Raw genomic sequence first — 15,046 nt, 5'->3', positions numbered from 1 at the left:
TTTCCCCCTTGAAACCATGAAACTTCCTCGGTGATGGTTCCATTTATGAAAGGCGTGCATGATGACATAAGCCAAACCTTCTCAAATTTTTACCAGGGCACGGTGATGCCATACCATGGCACCACGCCAGGCGTCATATTTTCCAAGCATGTCTTTCATTTTTCTATAGTTGAAAACCCAATAAACGACGCGTTTGTGGTTGACTATTGCCACATATTTCCTTGAAATCTCTGCCCATTCCTTGTAAAAGGCATGAGAATTTACTAAATAGCACGAACATGGTTTTCCTAACCGTTCTTGTGCACCTTTTCATGCATCGATTGTTCGAATTTGAATTATGTGCATTAATGCCTAGAAAATGCACATAATCCCCTGAATATGGTAAATGACCCTGAAAAAATGCCAAATTTGAACATGCTGGATTGGAGGGGGTATGTTGATCGTTGAAAAAAAACCTGAATGACAAACTAGGACGGAAATTTGGATTCCCCTTCAATCTTGGTGATTTCCCCCTCGAAACCATGAAACTTCCTCGGTGATGGTTCATTTTATGAAGAGCATGCATGATGATATAAGCCAAAGCTTCTCAAATTTTTACTAGGGCACGGTGAGGCCATACCATGGCACCATGCCAGGAATCTTGTTTTTCAAGCATGTATTTCATTTTTCTATTGTTGCAAAACCAATAAACAACGTGTTTGTGGTTGACTATTGCCACACATTCCCTTGAAATCTCTGCCCATTCCTTGTAAAAGGCATGAAAATTTACTAAATAGCATGCGCATGGTTTTCCAGACCGTTCTTGTGCACCTTTTTATGCATCGATTGTTCGAATTTGAGTTATGTGCATTAATGCCTAGAAAATGCACATAATACCCTAAATATGGTAAATGAGCCCGGAAAAATGCTAAATTTGAACACGTTGCATTGGAGGGGGTATGTTGATCGTTGAAAAAAACCGAATGACAAACTAGGATGGAAATTTGGACTCCCTTTCAATCTTGGTGATTTCCCCCTTGAAATCATGAAACTTCCTCGGTGATGGTTCGATTTATGAAGGGCATGCATGACGACATAAGCCAAACCTTCTCAAATTTTACTAGGGCACGGTGAGGCCATACCATGGCACCATGCCAGGCTTCATGTTTTTCAAGCATCTATTTCATTTTTCTATAGTTGAAAAACCAATAAACGACGCATTTGTGGTTGACTATTGCCACACATTGCCTTGAAATCTCTGCCCATTACTTGTAAAAGGCATGAGAATTTACTAAATAGGACGAGCATGATTTTTCAGGCCGTTCTTGTGCACCTTTTCATGCACCGATTGTTTGAATTTGAATTATGTGCAGTAATGCCTAGAAAATGCACATGATCCCCTAAATATGGTAAATGATCTTGGAAAAATGCCAAATTTGAACACGTTGCATTGGAGGGGATATGTCAATTGTAGAAAAAAACTAAATGACAAACTAGGAAGCAAATTTGGTTTCCCCTTCAATCCCGGTGATTTACTATCGCACACGATTCATCTCTGTCGCCTCTGCGAATCATGTGTGTTCATCCACACATGCAAAAGGAAAAAGAAAACCCTTGCCCCCTTCCCACTTCGTCCCCGCATACTCACCGCAAACTCCTCCAGAACTCTGCACCTCATCAATTTCTATCGCAGTGGCCACCCTAAGCTTGACGACTGTCATCTGCGGGCAGAGGTCGCGCTCGAAACAGCACAGGATTTCGCCCCTACCGTTTGCTGCCGCCTATCTGCACCGACTTGCACCGACATTCTAGACTCTGGTCGATTGGTGTTTTCTGCGGGATTGGGCCGGGGAATTTTCTCATGGAGAAGGTAATCAATTTAGCGAAATATTCACTCATCTCTTATCGCAGTCCGTCCATCGCTGTTAATCAACCAACGGAAATCGCTGTGGATTCATTTTTCTTCTAGCTGATTCGAGGGTTTTCATTCATGTGTCCACAGTGTGAGCACAAATTGGGCAAGTGTGGTCGCGGCCAGTCGAAAATCAAGTTCTATCTCACCATTCCGGATGACTTCAGGGAGTGCTCGGTATGTTCAATCTCACTCTACCACGGTCGGCATGGCCTAAATTTGTGAACATATATCGTGTATTGCTACATTTGGATAAAAGGTACGGTGCCACATGCATCCTAGACGTCGAAGCTGATTTTTTCCGCTATATTAGGCAAATTAATGGTGTATTGTTCACTCAGTCACTCTCATATTTGCATCAAATCTTTCTTGCATTATCTATTTTCAATTATATATTTTTGTACTTTGCTTTTAGCTATATATTGTTCTATTCTATCAGTTACTCCCATATTTGCATCTTGCTCTGCTATGTCAATATATCTAATTTACGATCTTAATTTTCATTTCAAGCAGTACATCCCTTGCTTTGCAAGAACACGAGTAGAAGTAAATCTTGAGCTTTACTTTGTTGATGACTCCATGTATGTCATATTGACAACGCAACATGGATTTACAATGACAATTAGCGTAAAAGTTGATAAAGATGGTTAGTCCTATTTTGATGCAGACCTTTGGAGAAAAAATTCTATGTTTTATGAACTGAAAACTGGCAATAAAATTCTAGTGCGTGCACCACAGCCGGGTCTAATTTCTATGTTTTGGAGAAAAAATTCTATGTTTTATGTTTACTTCCCCAACGTCATCAGCCGATCAAAGTCTGATCGAGGTTAGTGTTCTTTCAGCTAACTCCATGCTGGCATATTACTTAGCAAAATCGGGGTATTTTTTCTGAGTAACTGATCACTATTTAAGCAACCAATTGTGATTTCATTTTCCCACTCTGTTCCTAGGCAGTAACAAATTCTATTTACCAATTGATGTTATGAATAAATAATACCTTCCACCTTTTAAGCAGGATATGTTGGATGCATAGTTAACGATCTGTATGTTACTCAATCTACCAAATTTCACTGGAAAGACTTGAAGCATGTGATAAAATTTGTTGATAATCTGACAGAGATAGCACAACATATGAACACTGGATTTTGGATGGGATTAATTATACCTATGGTGCACACATTGAACAGGACCAATTGTGTGCACAAAACACTGGTACAAAGTCTTATTTTTATGTTGATGTTCATAAACTATATATATCTTCAACGCTATATTACAATTGGTTTTTATTCTCCATTTCCACAAAAATTGCCCATTGCAGCTGTTCCTGAATCGATTTCCCGGCGTGGTCGAATTACGCTTGTGCCTGCTAATAACGCCAAAGTGATTGCAAGGTACTGCATTTCCCGCAGAAATGGAACCATTCAAATTAACAAGTTCTCGCTTGTCGTGGCAATGCATCCATATTGGAAAATTGGAGACACTGTTCTACTCATGCTCTACCAAGGCACAAGAGGGTTCTTCCTTTTCATTGACGAGATGTCGAGTCACCGTCAGCAAGCCGCTTCCAGTGGATAGTTCTGGTTGTTGGCCCTCAGCTTCTTAAAATGTGCTATTTGTTACTATGTTAAGTATGTAGATATGGACCATATGGTTGTCAAAATCGTGTTATGAAGATCCTCCTTTTGTCGAATAGTGTAACCACTATATATATGTTACTCAAATGCTGTTAGCCAAGTTCTTAAATTTTCATGGAAAGTATTAGTATCGTACACAGTTCATTCAGTTTAAGCGTGTGCCCGGTAGAGTAGAGGATGTCTATGTTTTCGACGTGGCGATCAACACCGATGTCCAGAAGGCATTTGCATATTAATTGTCCATATTGCAAATTCAGATAATATACAGACAAGCCAGCCTATACAATTGACATATATATATATATATATATATATATATATATAGGGAAAATCCATCCTACCACCCGGTGGTAGTTACCCCACATGTCTCATATACTAGCATGTGGTACTATATATATGCTATTTTATTATTTCAAATATGTTCATATACTATATCTAAGATATTTCAAAACAAGTTACATGAAAAAATTGCATATGAGCCCATAGTTTTTGTTATATTTGTGAAATATGTACATATTTGTATGTAAAAAAGAACATACTCAAAAAATGATACATACTACCTAAAAATTTGTATATATACTACCTAATCATTGTTATATACTACGCACTACACGTACATACTCTCGGTTTCGACAGATACTACATACAACATACAAAACGCTAGTGGTGGTAACTACCACTTCTTGTAGGAAACATTTGTCCTATATATATATATTGCTAATTTACAGGAATATAACAAACCGCACACGCACAAAAGAGCTACACTGTGCACCTGACGCTGACCAAGCATGCACAATAGTCATCGTTCATCAGCGTGTCGATCATGGGCTCAGTGGGAATGGAGGCCGCCAAGTCGATGAACTACACACCTTGATCGATCGAGGCTGGGGCAGACTCGACATTGGGAATCGCCAGTACTACCTCGGGCGCAGCGCTCACCAGGGCTACCCCGACTGCCGGGTCTGCCCCAGCGACGTCCGGCAAGACGGCATCGGCTCTCGTCAGGGCTACCGTGATGCCCCCAGGCATACGCTGGCGACGTCCGGTGCTGTGCCCTCCTCCATCTGGGACATAAGCCTACGCCTCGTGCGTCCGACGCCATTGTTGCAGTTGTCCTAGTGTCGTCGAGGTACCTCCTCCGCCGCACTTTGCACCGAGTCAGCGGTATCGCCCGCTGATGTCGCTTGAACTATGTCGGTATTTCCCCTAAGTGGAAGGGATGATGCAGCACAGCTACGGTAGGTATTTCCCTCAGTTATGAAACCAAGGTATCAATCCAGTGGGAGAACCAAGCAACACTATGTAAACGGTACCTGCACACAAAGAACAAATACTTGCAACTCGACGAGCAAGAGGGGTTGTCATTCCCTCCACGGTAAAAAGATAGATAAATTTGTGGTAGATTAGATAAATAGCTCTCGATAAAACGCGAGATAAAATAAGTACTACAAAAGTGCAGCAAGGTATTTTTGGGTTTTTGGAATAATAGATCCGAAAATAAATTCGAAGAAAAATAGATTTCAAAGCAAATATGATAAAGAATAGACCCGGGGGCCATGGATTTCACTAGTGGCTTCTCTCAAGAAAATAGCACACGGTGGGTAAACAAATTAATGTTGGACAATTGATAGAAGTGCGAATAATTATGATGATATCCAAGGAAATGATCAATATATAGGTATCACGTCCAAGATTAGTAGACCGGCTCCTGCCTGCATCTACTAATATTACTCCACACGTCGACCGCTATCCAGCATGCATATAGTGTATTAAATTCAAGGAAAAATGGAGTAATGCAATAGGAACGATGACATGATGTAGATGAGATCTATTCATGTTGGAATAGCCCCCATCTTGTTATCCTTAATAGCAACGATACATGCGTGTCTTGCTGCACCTTCTCTCACTAGGAAAGTACACCGCATGATCGAACCCATCACAAAGCGCGTCTTCCCATGGCAAGAAAAATCGATCTAGTCGGCCTATCTAAACCAATGATTCGAAGAAGAAATACGAGGCTATAAATAATCATGCATATAAGAGATTAAAAGAAGACTCAAATAATATTCATGGATCTAGATCTGATCATAAACTCAAAGTTCATCGGATCCCAACAAACACACCGCAAAAAAGAGTTACATCAAATAGATCTCCAAGAGAACATTGTATTGAGAATAAAAAGAGAGAGAGAGAGAGGAAGCATCTACCTACTGCCTACTGCTACTTCTTGAGCTTGCCATGGTTTTTCCCTTGAAGAGGAAAGGGTGATGCAGCAAAGTAGAGATAAGTATTTCCCTTAGTTTGAGAACCAAGGTATCAAACTAGTAGGAGACAACACACAAATCACCAATACCTGCACAAACAATCAAACAACTTGCACCCAACGCGATAAAGGGGTTGTCAAAGGGCGGTTACTTACAAAAGTGAGATCTGATAGAGATAGATGAAACTAAACAAAAGGTCAAGTAAATATTTTTGGTATTTTTTATTTATAGATCGGAAACTAAAAGATTTGGAAATAGTAGAGCGGAAACTTATATGATGGAAAATAGACCCGGGGGCCATAGGTTTCACTAGAGGCTGCTCTCAAGATAGCAAATAATACGATGGGTGAACAAATTACTGTCGAGCAATTGATAGAAAAGCGCAAAGTTATGACGATATCTAAGGCAATGATTATGAAATATAGGCATCATGTCCGTGTCAAGTAGACCGAAATGATTCCGCATCTAGTACTATTACTCCACACATCGACCGACTCCTGCCTGCATCTAGAGTATTAAGTTCATAAAGAACTGAGTAACGCATTAAGTAAGATGACATGATGTAGAGGAATAAACTCAAGCAATATCATGTAAACCCCATCTTTTTATCCTCAAGGGCAACAATACAATACGTGCCTTGCTGCCCCTACTGTCACTGGGAAAGGACACCGCAAGATTGAACCCAAAGCTAAGAACTTCTCCCATTGCAAGAAAAAACAATCTAGTTGGCCAAACCAAACCGATAGTTCGAAGAGAATTACAAAGATACCAAATCATGCATAAAAGAATTCAGAGAAGATTCAAATAATATTCATAGATAAGCTGATCATAAATCCACAATTCATCGTATCTCAACAAACACACCACAAAAGAAGATTACATCGGATAGATCTCCAAGAATATCGAGGAGAACATGGTATTACGGTAAGCCATCCCAAAGGTCTTACTTGGCACAAACACTAATTAAAACACAAAACCACATCTAACCAGAGGCTAGATGAATTATTTATTGAAAAAGAAAGAAAATATTTGGTTGTCTCCCAACAAGTGCTTTTCTTTAAAGCCTTTTAGCTAGGCATTGATAATATTAATGATGCTCACACGAAAGATTGCCATTGAAACACGAAGATAGCATCATGTAGCAAGTGAAAAACACATCTAAGTCTAACATAATTCCTAGGCATAGGCATATTATAGGAAAACGAATTATCAACACAAGCAAAAACTAGCATATGCAAGGAAGAAGAAAGAGATGATAGCAATCTCAACATGAAGAGAGGTAATTTACTAACATGGAAATTTCCACAACCATATTTTCCTCTCTCATAATAATTACATGTAGGATCATATTCAAATTCAACAATATAGCTATCACATAAATTATTCTCTACATGATACACATGCATGCAAAGTTGACACTCTTCCAAAATAGTGGGATTATCATTAACTAAAGTCATGACCTTTCCAAACCCACTTTTATAAAAAAAAATCATAAGATTGAATATTCTCCAAATATGTGGCATCTAAATTTGACAATCTTCCAAAACCACTTTCAATATTATTGCAAACATTATTAGTAATCTCATATTCATCATGGGGCTTAAATAATTTTTCAAGATCATAAGAAGAATCACCCCAATCATGATCATTACAACAAGTAGTAGACGTAGAAAAATTAGCATCCCCAAGCTTAGGGTTTTGCATATCATTAACATAATTGACATAAATAGAATTTATAATAACATCATTGCAATCATGCTTTTCATTCAAAGATCTATTGTGAATCACTTCATAAAGCACTTCATCACAATTTTCAGATTCACGGATCTCAAGCAAAACTTCATAAAGATAATCTAGTGCACTCAAATCACTAGAAATTGGTTCATCATAATGGGATCTCTTAAGAAGATTAGCAAATGGATGAAGATCCATAAACCTTTGGTTCTGAATTTCAATAAACACACAATTATACCAAGCGAACAAGCAAACAAACTAAGTAAGACATAAGTGCAAACGAAAAGACGAACGAAAGAAGGGCGAAGAAAAGGCAAATCTTTTCAAAAATAATTTTAGAAGTGGGGGAGAGGACAACGAGAGGCAAATGGCGAATAATGTAATGCAAGAGATGAGAGTTTATGATGGGTACTTGGTATGTCTTGACTTCGCGTAGATCTCCCCGGCAACGGTGCCAAAAAATTCTTCCTGCTACTTCTTGAGCTTGCGTTGGTTTTTCCCTTGAAGAGGAAAGGGTGATGCAACAAAGTACAAATAAGTATTTCCCTCAGTTTGAGAACCAAGGCATCAATCCAGTAGGAGACAACGCACAAATCGCCAATACCTGCGCAAACAATGAAACAACTTGCAACCAACATGATAAAGGGGTTGTCAATCCCTTCACGGTTACTTGCAAAAGTGAGACCTGATAGAGATAGATGAAACTAAGCAAAATGTAAAGTAAATATTTTTTGTATTTTTGGTTTATAGATCGGAAAGTAAAAGATTGCAAAATAGTAGATCACAAACTTATATGATGGAAAATAGACCTGGGGCCCATAGGTTTCACTAGAGGCTTCTCTCAAGATAGCAAATAATACGGTGGGTGAACAAATTACAGTCGAGCAATTGATAGAAAAGTGCAAAGTTATGACGATATCTAAGGCAATGATTATGAAATATAGGCATCATGTCCATGTCAAGTAGACCGAAATGATTCTGCATCTACTACTATTACTCCACACATCGACCGACTCCTGCCTGCATCTAGAGTATTAAGTTCATGAAGAACAAAGTAACGCATTAAGTAAGATGACATGATGTAGAGGAATAAACTCAAGCAATATGATGTAAACCCCATCTTTTTTATCCTCGATGGCAACAATACAATACGTGCCTTGCTGCCCCTACTGTCACCGGGAATGGACACCGCAAGATTGAACCCAAAGCTAAGCACTTCTCCCATTGCAAGAAAAACCAATCTAGTTGGCCAAACCAAACCGATAGTTCGAAGAGAATTACGAAGATACCAAATCATGCATAAAAGAATTCACAGAAGATTCAAATAATATTCATAGATAAGCTGATCATAAATCCACAATTCAGCGGGTCTCGACAAACACACCGCAAAAGAAGATTACATCGCACAGATCTCCAAGAACATCGAGGAGAACATGGTATTGAGAATCAAAGAGAGAGAAGAAGCCATCTAGCTACTAGCTAGGACCCGTAGGTCTGAGGTAAACTACTCACGCTTCATCGAAAGGGCAATAGAGTTGCTGTAGAAGCCCTCCGTGATTGAATCCCCCTCCGGCAGGATGCCGGAAAAGGCCCCTAGATGGGATCTCATGGGTACAGAAGGTTGCGGCGGTGGAAAAGTGTTTTCGTGGATAGTTCTGGTGGTTTGGGAATATATGTGAATATATAGGCAAAGGAATTAGGTCAGGGGAGTCACGGGGGGCCCACAAGGTAGGGGGACGGTCCCTCCCCCCTTGTGGCCGCCTCGTGGCTCTTCTGACTTGATCTCCAAGTCTCTGGGGTGTCTTCTGGTCCCAAAAAACCATCGCGAAGGTTTTACTCCGTTTGGACTCCGTTTGGTATTCCTTTTCAGCGTAACTCAAAAACAAGGAAAAAACATAAACTGGCACTAGGCTCTAAGTTAATGGGTTAGTCCAAAAAATAATATAAAATAGCATATTAGTGCATATAAAACATCCAAAACAGATAATATAATAGCATGGAACAATAAAAAATTATAGATACGTTGGAGACGTATCACCTACGAACCCGTAGGTCTATGATGAACTACTCACGCATCATCGGAGAGGCACCAATGAGGATGATGAACCCCTCCGTGATGGTGTCTAGATTGGATCTCGTGGTTCTGGAACTTGCGACGGCTGGAATTGTGTTTCGTCGAATTCCCCTAGGGTTTCTAGAATATTTGGCAATTTATATGGCGAAGAGGCCGTGCTGGAGGCCACCGAGGGGAGCACAACCCCCTGGGCGCGCCCAGGTGGGTTGTGCCCACCTCGGGCCTCCTCTCTGGTACTTCTTTAGCCCATGTTGTGTCTTATGGTCCAGAAAAGTTCTCCAAAAAGTTTTGCTGCATTTGGACCCCGTTTGGTACTGATATTGTGCGAAGTAAACAACAAGCAAAAACAGCAACTGTCACTGGGCACTATGTCAATAGATTAGTCCCAAAAAATTAGATAAAGTTGCTATAAAATGATTGTAAAACATCCAAGAATGATAATATAATAGCATGGAACAAGCAAAAAATATAGATACGTTGGATACGTATCAGCATCCCCAAGCTTAATTCCTACTCGTCCTCGAGTAGGTAAATGGTAAAAACAGAATTTTTGATGTGGAATGCTACCTAACATGTTCATCACATATTATTTTCTTTTGTAGCATGGACATTTGGACTTTTGTATGGTTCAAAGCAATAGTCTATTTTTGACATGAATATTTCAATACTCACTGGTACAGCAAGGTGCTATACAAACAGTTTTTAACCCCTTTCCGCGACGGTGTTCGGAACCGTCACCTAGTGAGTGACTGTGATAGGGGGTCCTTCCCACATGACCCAGAAACTGTCGGGGATATGCCCTCCTGGCACACATGCTCGAAAAAATGAGGTCGTGTGCGACCGGCGAGCGACCAAATACGGTTATAGGTACAGTAGTGCTAAAAAATACAATTATACAGGCGAAATCGTTTCCGGTTGTAAGTACATCCCACACAGTCAGTCCCCGCTAAGTGTTTTCGTTCGTATATACATCCCACACAGTCGCTCCAAAGAAAACATTTGCGCAAAGTGTCCTAACGCAAACAGTTTTCAAGAGAATGTCGTGTGTGATTGTTCATTGATCCAACACGGTTTATTCCTAGAAACTGTGTGCGTCGGCTGAGGTCATCGCCCATGGTGTTTTCTCAATAACCGTTTGCAATAGGAAAACCCAATTAGTAGGCTAATTGGCCAATTAGCAGGCTAATTGGCCAATTAGCAGGCTAATTGCCCTATTATTAAAAATCCATTTATTAATCTAATTGACATTCATATTAAGCACATAATATATTTCATTTCCATATTAAGGAAGTAGGATTTCATAATTGAAATACATCCGAGTACAATATGATATAGCTTCAGCACTCAGCTACCCCATTACACAACTGCACCAGCACCAAGTTTCACATGCAACATCTAGAATTTTTCGAAATTAGCATCATAGGCGGTACATAGACATATGCATCTCATTTGGAAAACTGCTGAAGCGGAAGGCGAATATTGAGCCTTCATTCATGTTGAAGGTCTTTGCAACTTTACGCCTGTGCCTGTGGATGATTGACCGTCCATCCTTCATCCTCTTCAGGAACACTTCAATATTGAACCGTGGGTGTTGTATGAAAACTTTCATTGCCTCCTGACCATAGAGGTGGTTTGAGAGGTAATCATCAGTGAATTGCTTTGGAAAGGCCTGAAAACAAGGATGTGCATAAATATCTTCTCAATATTGGAAATGGGGCAAAGGAATACAAAAGGCAAGGTATAATAGTTAGTGCCATCTTGTAGTGAATTGATGTCTTCTTCATTGTGCAGACAAAGATTTTGTTGTTTTTTGCCGCTAATTTCTTTATCCTAACAATCTTTCTGCGTTCTTGACTTGATTGATATTCATGGACAAATCATTTCCCCATATGCAAAAAGGGTCGAACAGTGGGTCAAAACCTCTGGTAGCAGGACCTACATGTGCAAGACCAAATTGTTAAAAACCTAAATATTAGAATTGGTCCTGCAATTGCACAATAATGTGCAATTAGACAACGGACCATGCATGTGCTAACCTCGATTGTAAACCTTAGTGCTTCCCATTGTTTCCTTGCAACACATATAAGGTAGTTACTCATCAGTTTACGTAAGGGTTTGCATGCTATCAGTAAAATATGTTGATGAAAAATAAGCACATTGCAGATTCATCATATTAATTCAAGCCACATGGAAAACCCATTTATCCAAACCAAGCATGAGTAAGAACTAGGAAATATAGCACATGTATATGTTTCTCATGTATTATGTGCAGCCAAATTCGATTTATTCCTCACATGCACAACAATACAAAATTCTACCCACGACAATTCGACATCGCATTGCAGAATTGAACCAAGCAGTTAACTAAACACCACAAAAAATGAACCAAACGTTAACTGAGCACCACATTGTACAATATAACATACTCCTAATAGAAGATTCGACAGTTAACCAAACCAAGCATGCTTGACAACTTGGAAAATTGCACCCTGAAGAATTGAACATCACAATTGCAGAATTGAGCCAAACAGTTAACTAAACACCACATTGCACGACATATAGAACATATACACTAGAGCAGAAGATTGCATGGTAAAAGTAGATAGCACAATTTACTAGAATTTGTTAAGGAAAAGCAGTAGCTAGCAAACTGAACATAGGTTCTTATAGTGAGCTAATAAGACAAGCTACTCCTCATTGTCGGAGATATCGATGACGATTGGCTCCTTGGACATGGGAAGAGGGCAAGGCATCCGCATCATGGGTGCCCTAGTCGTAGCGGTGAGTTGCTTGAGCCGCTCCGGGCGCCAACCTGCTGGCTCTCGAGATGAGGTAAGCACGTGCACGCTGAGAAAACACCTCGTAGTCTTCGTCGAAGGCACCGAGGGTGGCCTCCAGAAAATGCCACGAACTGTCGTTTAAAGAACCAACCACGTCGCGGCGTAGGCGCGTGAGGCGTCGATGGTGGCCTCGACGGTGAGGTGCTCCTCCAAGATCTGGGGGTCGGCACGAATGGCAGCCATCGCGAGCTCATCCGCGCGTGCGGCCGCGATTTTCTTCTCCGCTGCCAAATGCTCCTTGAGATCCTGGCTATACTGTGTGCACCATGGCTTAGGGCTTTGCTTATTTGGTGGAGGGGTAGGTGATTTGGGTGGAAGGTGTCGCGTCGGTGGTCGGGGCATGTGGGATGTGGAAGGAGGAGGATGGGGGTCGGGTGTGGATTACCTGCCTGGATAGGCGAGGCCGAGCAGCGTGAAGGATGGTCGCCGGCGAGGAGGCGGCGCTGCAAGCAAGGAGTGAAGGTTTTAACTTGTATAGGGGAAATGTGGCTTTTGGTAAGGGGGAGCGGGCCGGGAGGTAGATATTTCCGCGGAAGCCGAAAATTTGGAATTGGTTCAGCGAAAAAACTGGTGCGCAAAGTGTCATCAGACACGGTCCCTTATTCAGAACTATGTATGATATGTGAACATCACAAACGATTCAGATAGCTTAACCCGTGTGTGATGGGTTTGAACGTGAAAAATTTTGGTTCGAATTTCCTTGATTACAATGGTCATCCACGTCATTGCACAATTTGGGTACACAAAGGAGACTACAGCACACCCACACTTCTTAATCGAGCAAGTTCAGCAATTAAACAGAGCTAGCTTAAACATTACTCTAACAAATTAAAGACCGGCACTCTTAATTAAAGACCGACGGTGCTCCAAGATATTTTTTGTTGCATCTCACACGGTTGGTGATAATAAACTATGTGGTATCTACTTGATTTTTCGTCTTGATTTGAATTACCTAATGGGGTCACATCGGCAATGGACGGTGTTTAAATTGCTAGACCTTTTATCTGCACTCAACATGCAACTATATGTGTGTCGTAAAAAAATTGGAATTATTCAGGGTTCGTTTGGAAAATTTATACATTAAATTGGTTTTCTATACATTTCAGGTGCACAATTCAAAATTAAAGCACATGCACATGCTCCGGTGCACCAACATGGGTTGTAAAATCATATATGTGTCAATGGGTTTATGCTTATGTCCCATGCAAGAAATGGGGATGAATTTCGAACACTACGGCATCGTGGCTCTCCGGAAAATGTTGAGGTACTTGCTTTTGTAATTCTAGTAAATCCAAAACCTGTCTGAAATTCATGAACCTTAGCATGCTATCATGGAATGGAATCAACATGCTGGGGTAAAAAATATTGTCCCATTTGGGGTAGGTTGTGGTATAAGATTCTCACAAGAAGCCTCATGGTTCCGTTAGGGAAACGTGTCACCTTTGTGGATAAAACGATATTCTTCGCCTCTTCTTCCTTTCAATTTTTTTCCTGGCATCAACATAAAACAACAGAAGTGTCGTGTTAAATTTTGGATTTTTTGGGGATCGTTTGGACATTTTTATACGTTAATTGAGTTTTCTAGGCATTTATGTGCATAATTCAAAATTGAACTACATGCACATGCTCTAGTCCATAAAAACGGGTTGCAAAATCAAATGTTTGTCCTTGGTTGCAAGATTAGGTCACATCCAAGAAATGAGAACGAATGTCAAACACCTTGACATTGTCGCTCGGCCGCTAACATTGAGATACATGGTTTTAAAATTCTAGTAAATCCAAAACTCGTCTGAAATTCATGATACTTGACATGATAGCATGGAACAGCAGCGACATGACGTGGTAAAAATATTGTCCCATTTGGGGCTGGTGTGGGTATAAGCTTCTCGCAAACCAGAGCTTCTCTCACAACAAGCCCGATGGTTTCGGTAGGGTACATGCCACCTTGGGGGACAAAACGATATCTATTGCCTCTTCTTACTTTCAAAATGTTTCTCGTGTCAACATAGAACAACACGAGTGTTGTGTCAATTTTTGGGATTTTTCAGGGTTCGCTTGGACATTTTTATACATTAACTGAGTTTTCTACGCATTCATGTGCATAATTCAAATTTGTTGGAAATTCAAATCTGTGTCCTTGGTTGCATGCTTAGGTCCCACGCAAGAAATGGAAATGAATGTCAAACACCCTGCCACCGTCACTCGGCCGCAAACATTGAGATACCTGGTTTTTAAATTCTAGTAAATCCAAAGCTCGTCTGAAATTCATGAAACTTCGCATGCAATCATGGAGCAGCATCAACATGCCGTGGCAAATTTTTTGTCCCATTTGGGGCAGGTTTGGGGATATGCTTCTCACAACAAGAGCTTCTCACAACAAGCTTGATGGTTTCGGTAGGGAACGTCCCACCTTTGGGGACAAAACGATATCCATTGCCTATTATTGCTTTCAAAAAATTTCTTGTGTCAACATAGAACAACAGGAGTGTTGTGTCAATTTTTGGGATTTTTTGGGTTCGTTTGGACATTTTTATGCATTAATTGAGTTTTCAATGCATTTATGTGCATAATTCAAATTTGAACTACATGCACATGCTCTAATTAATGCA

The sequence above is a fragment of the Triticum aestivum genome, chromosome 7D (assembly GCF_018294505.1).
Source record: "Triticum aestivum cultivar Chinese Spring chromosome 7D, IWGSC CS RefSeq v2.1, whole genome shotgun sequence".
NCBI lineage: Eukaryota > Viridiplantae > Streptophyta > Magnoliopsida > Poales > Poaceae > Triticum > Triticum aestivum.
This window is presented reverse-complemented; position numbering follows the sequence as displayed.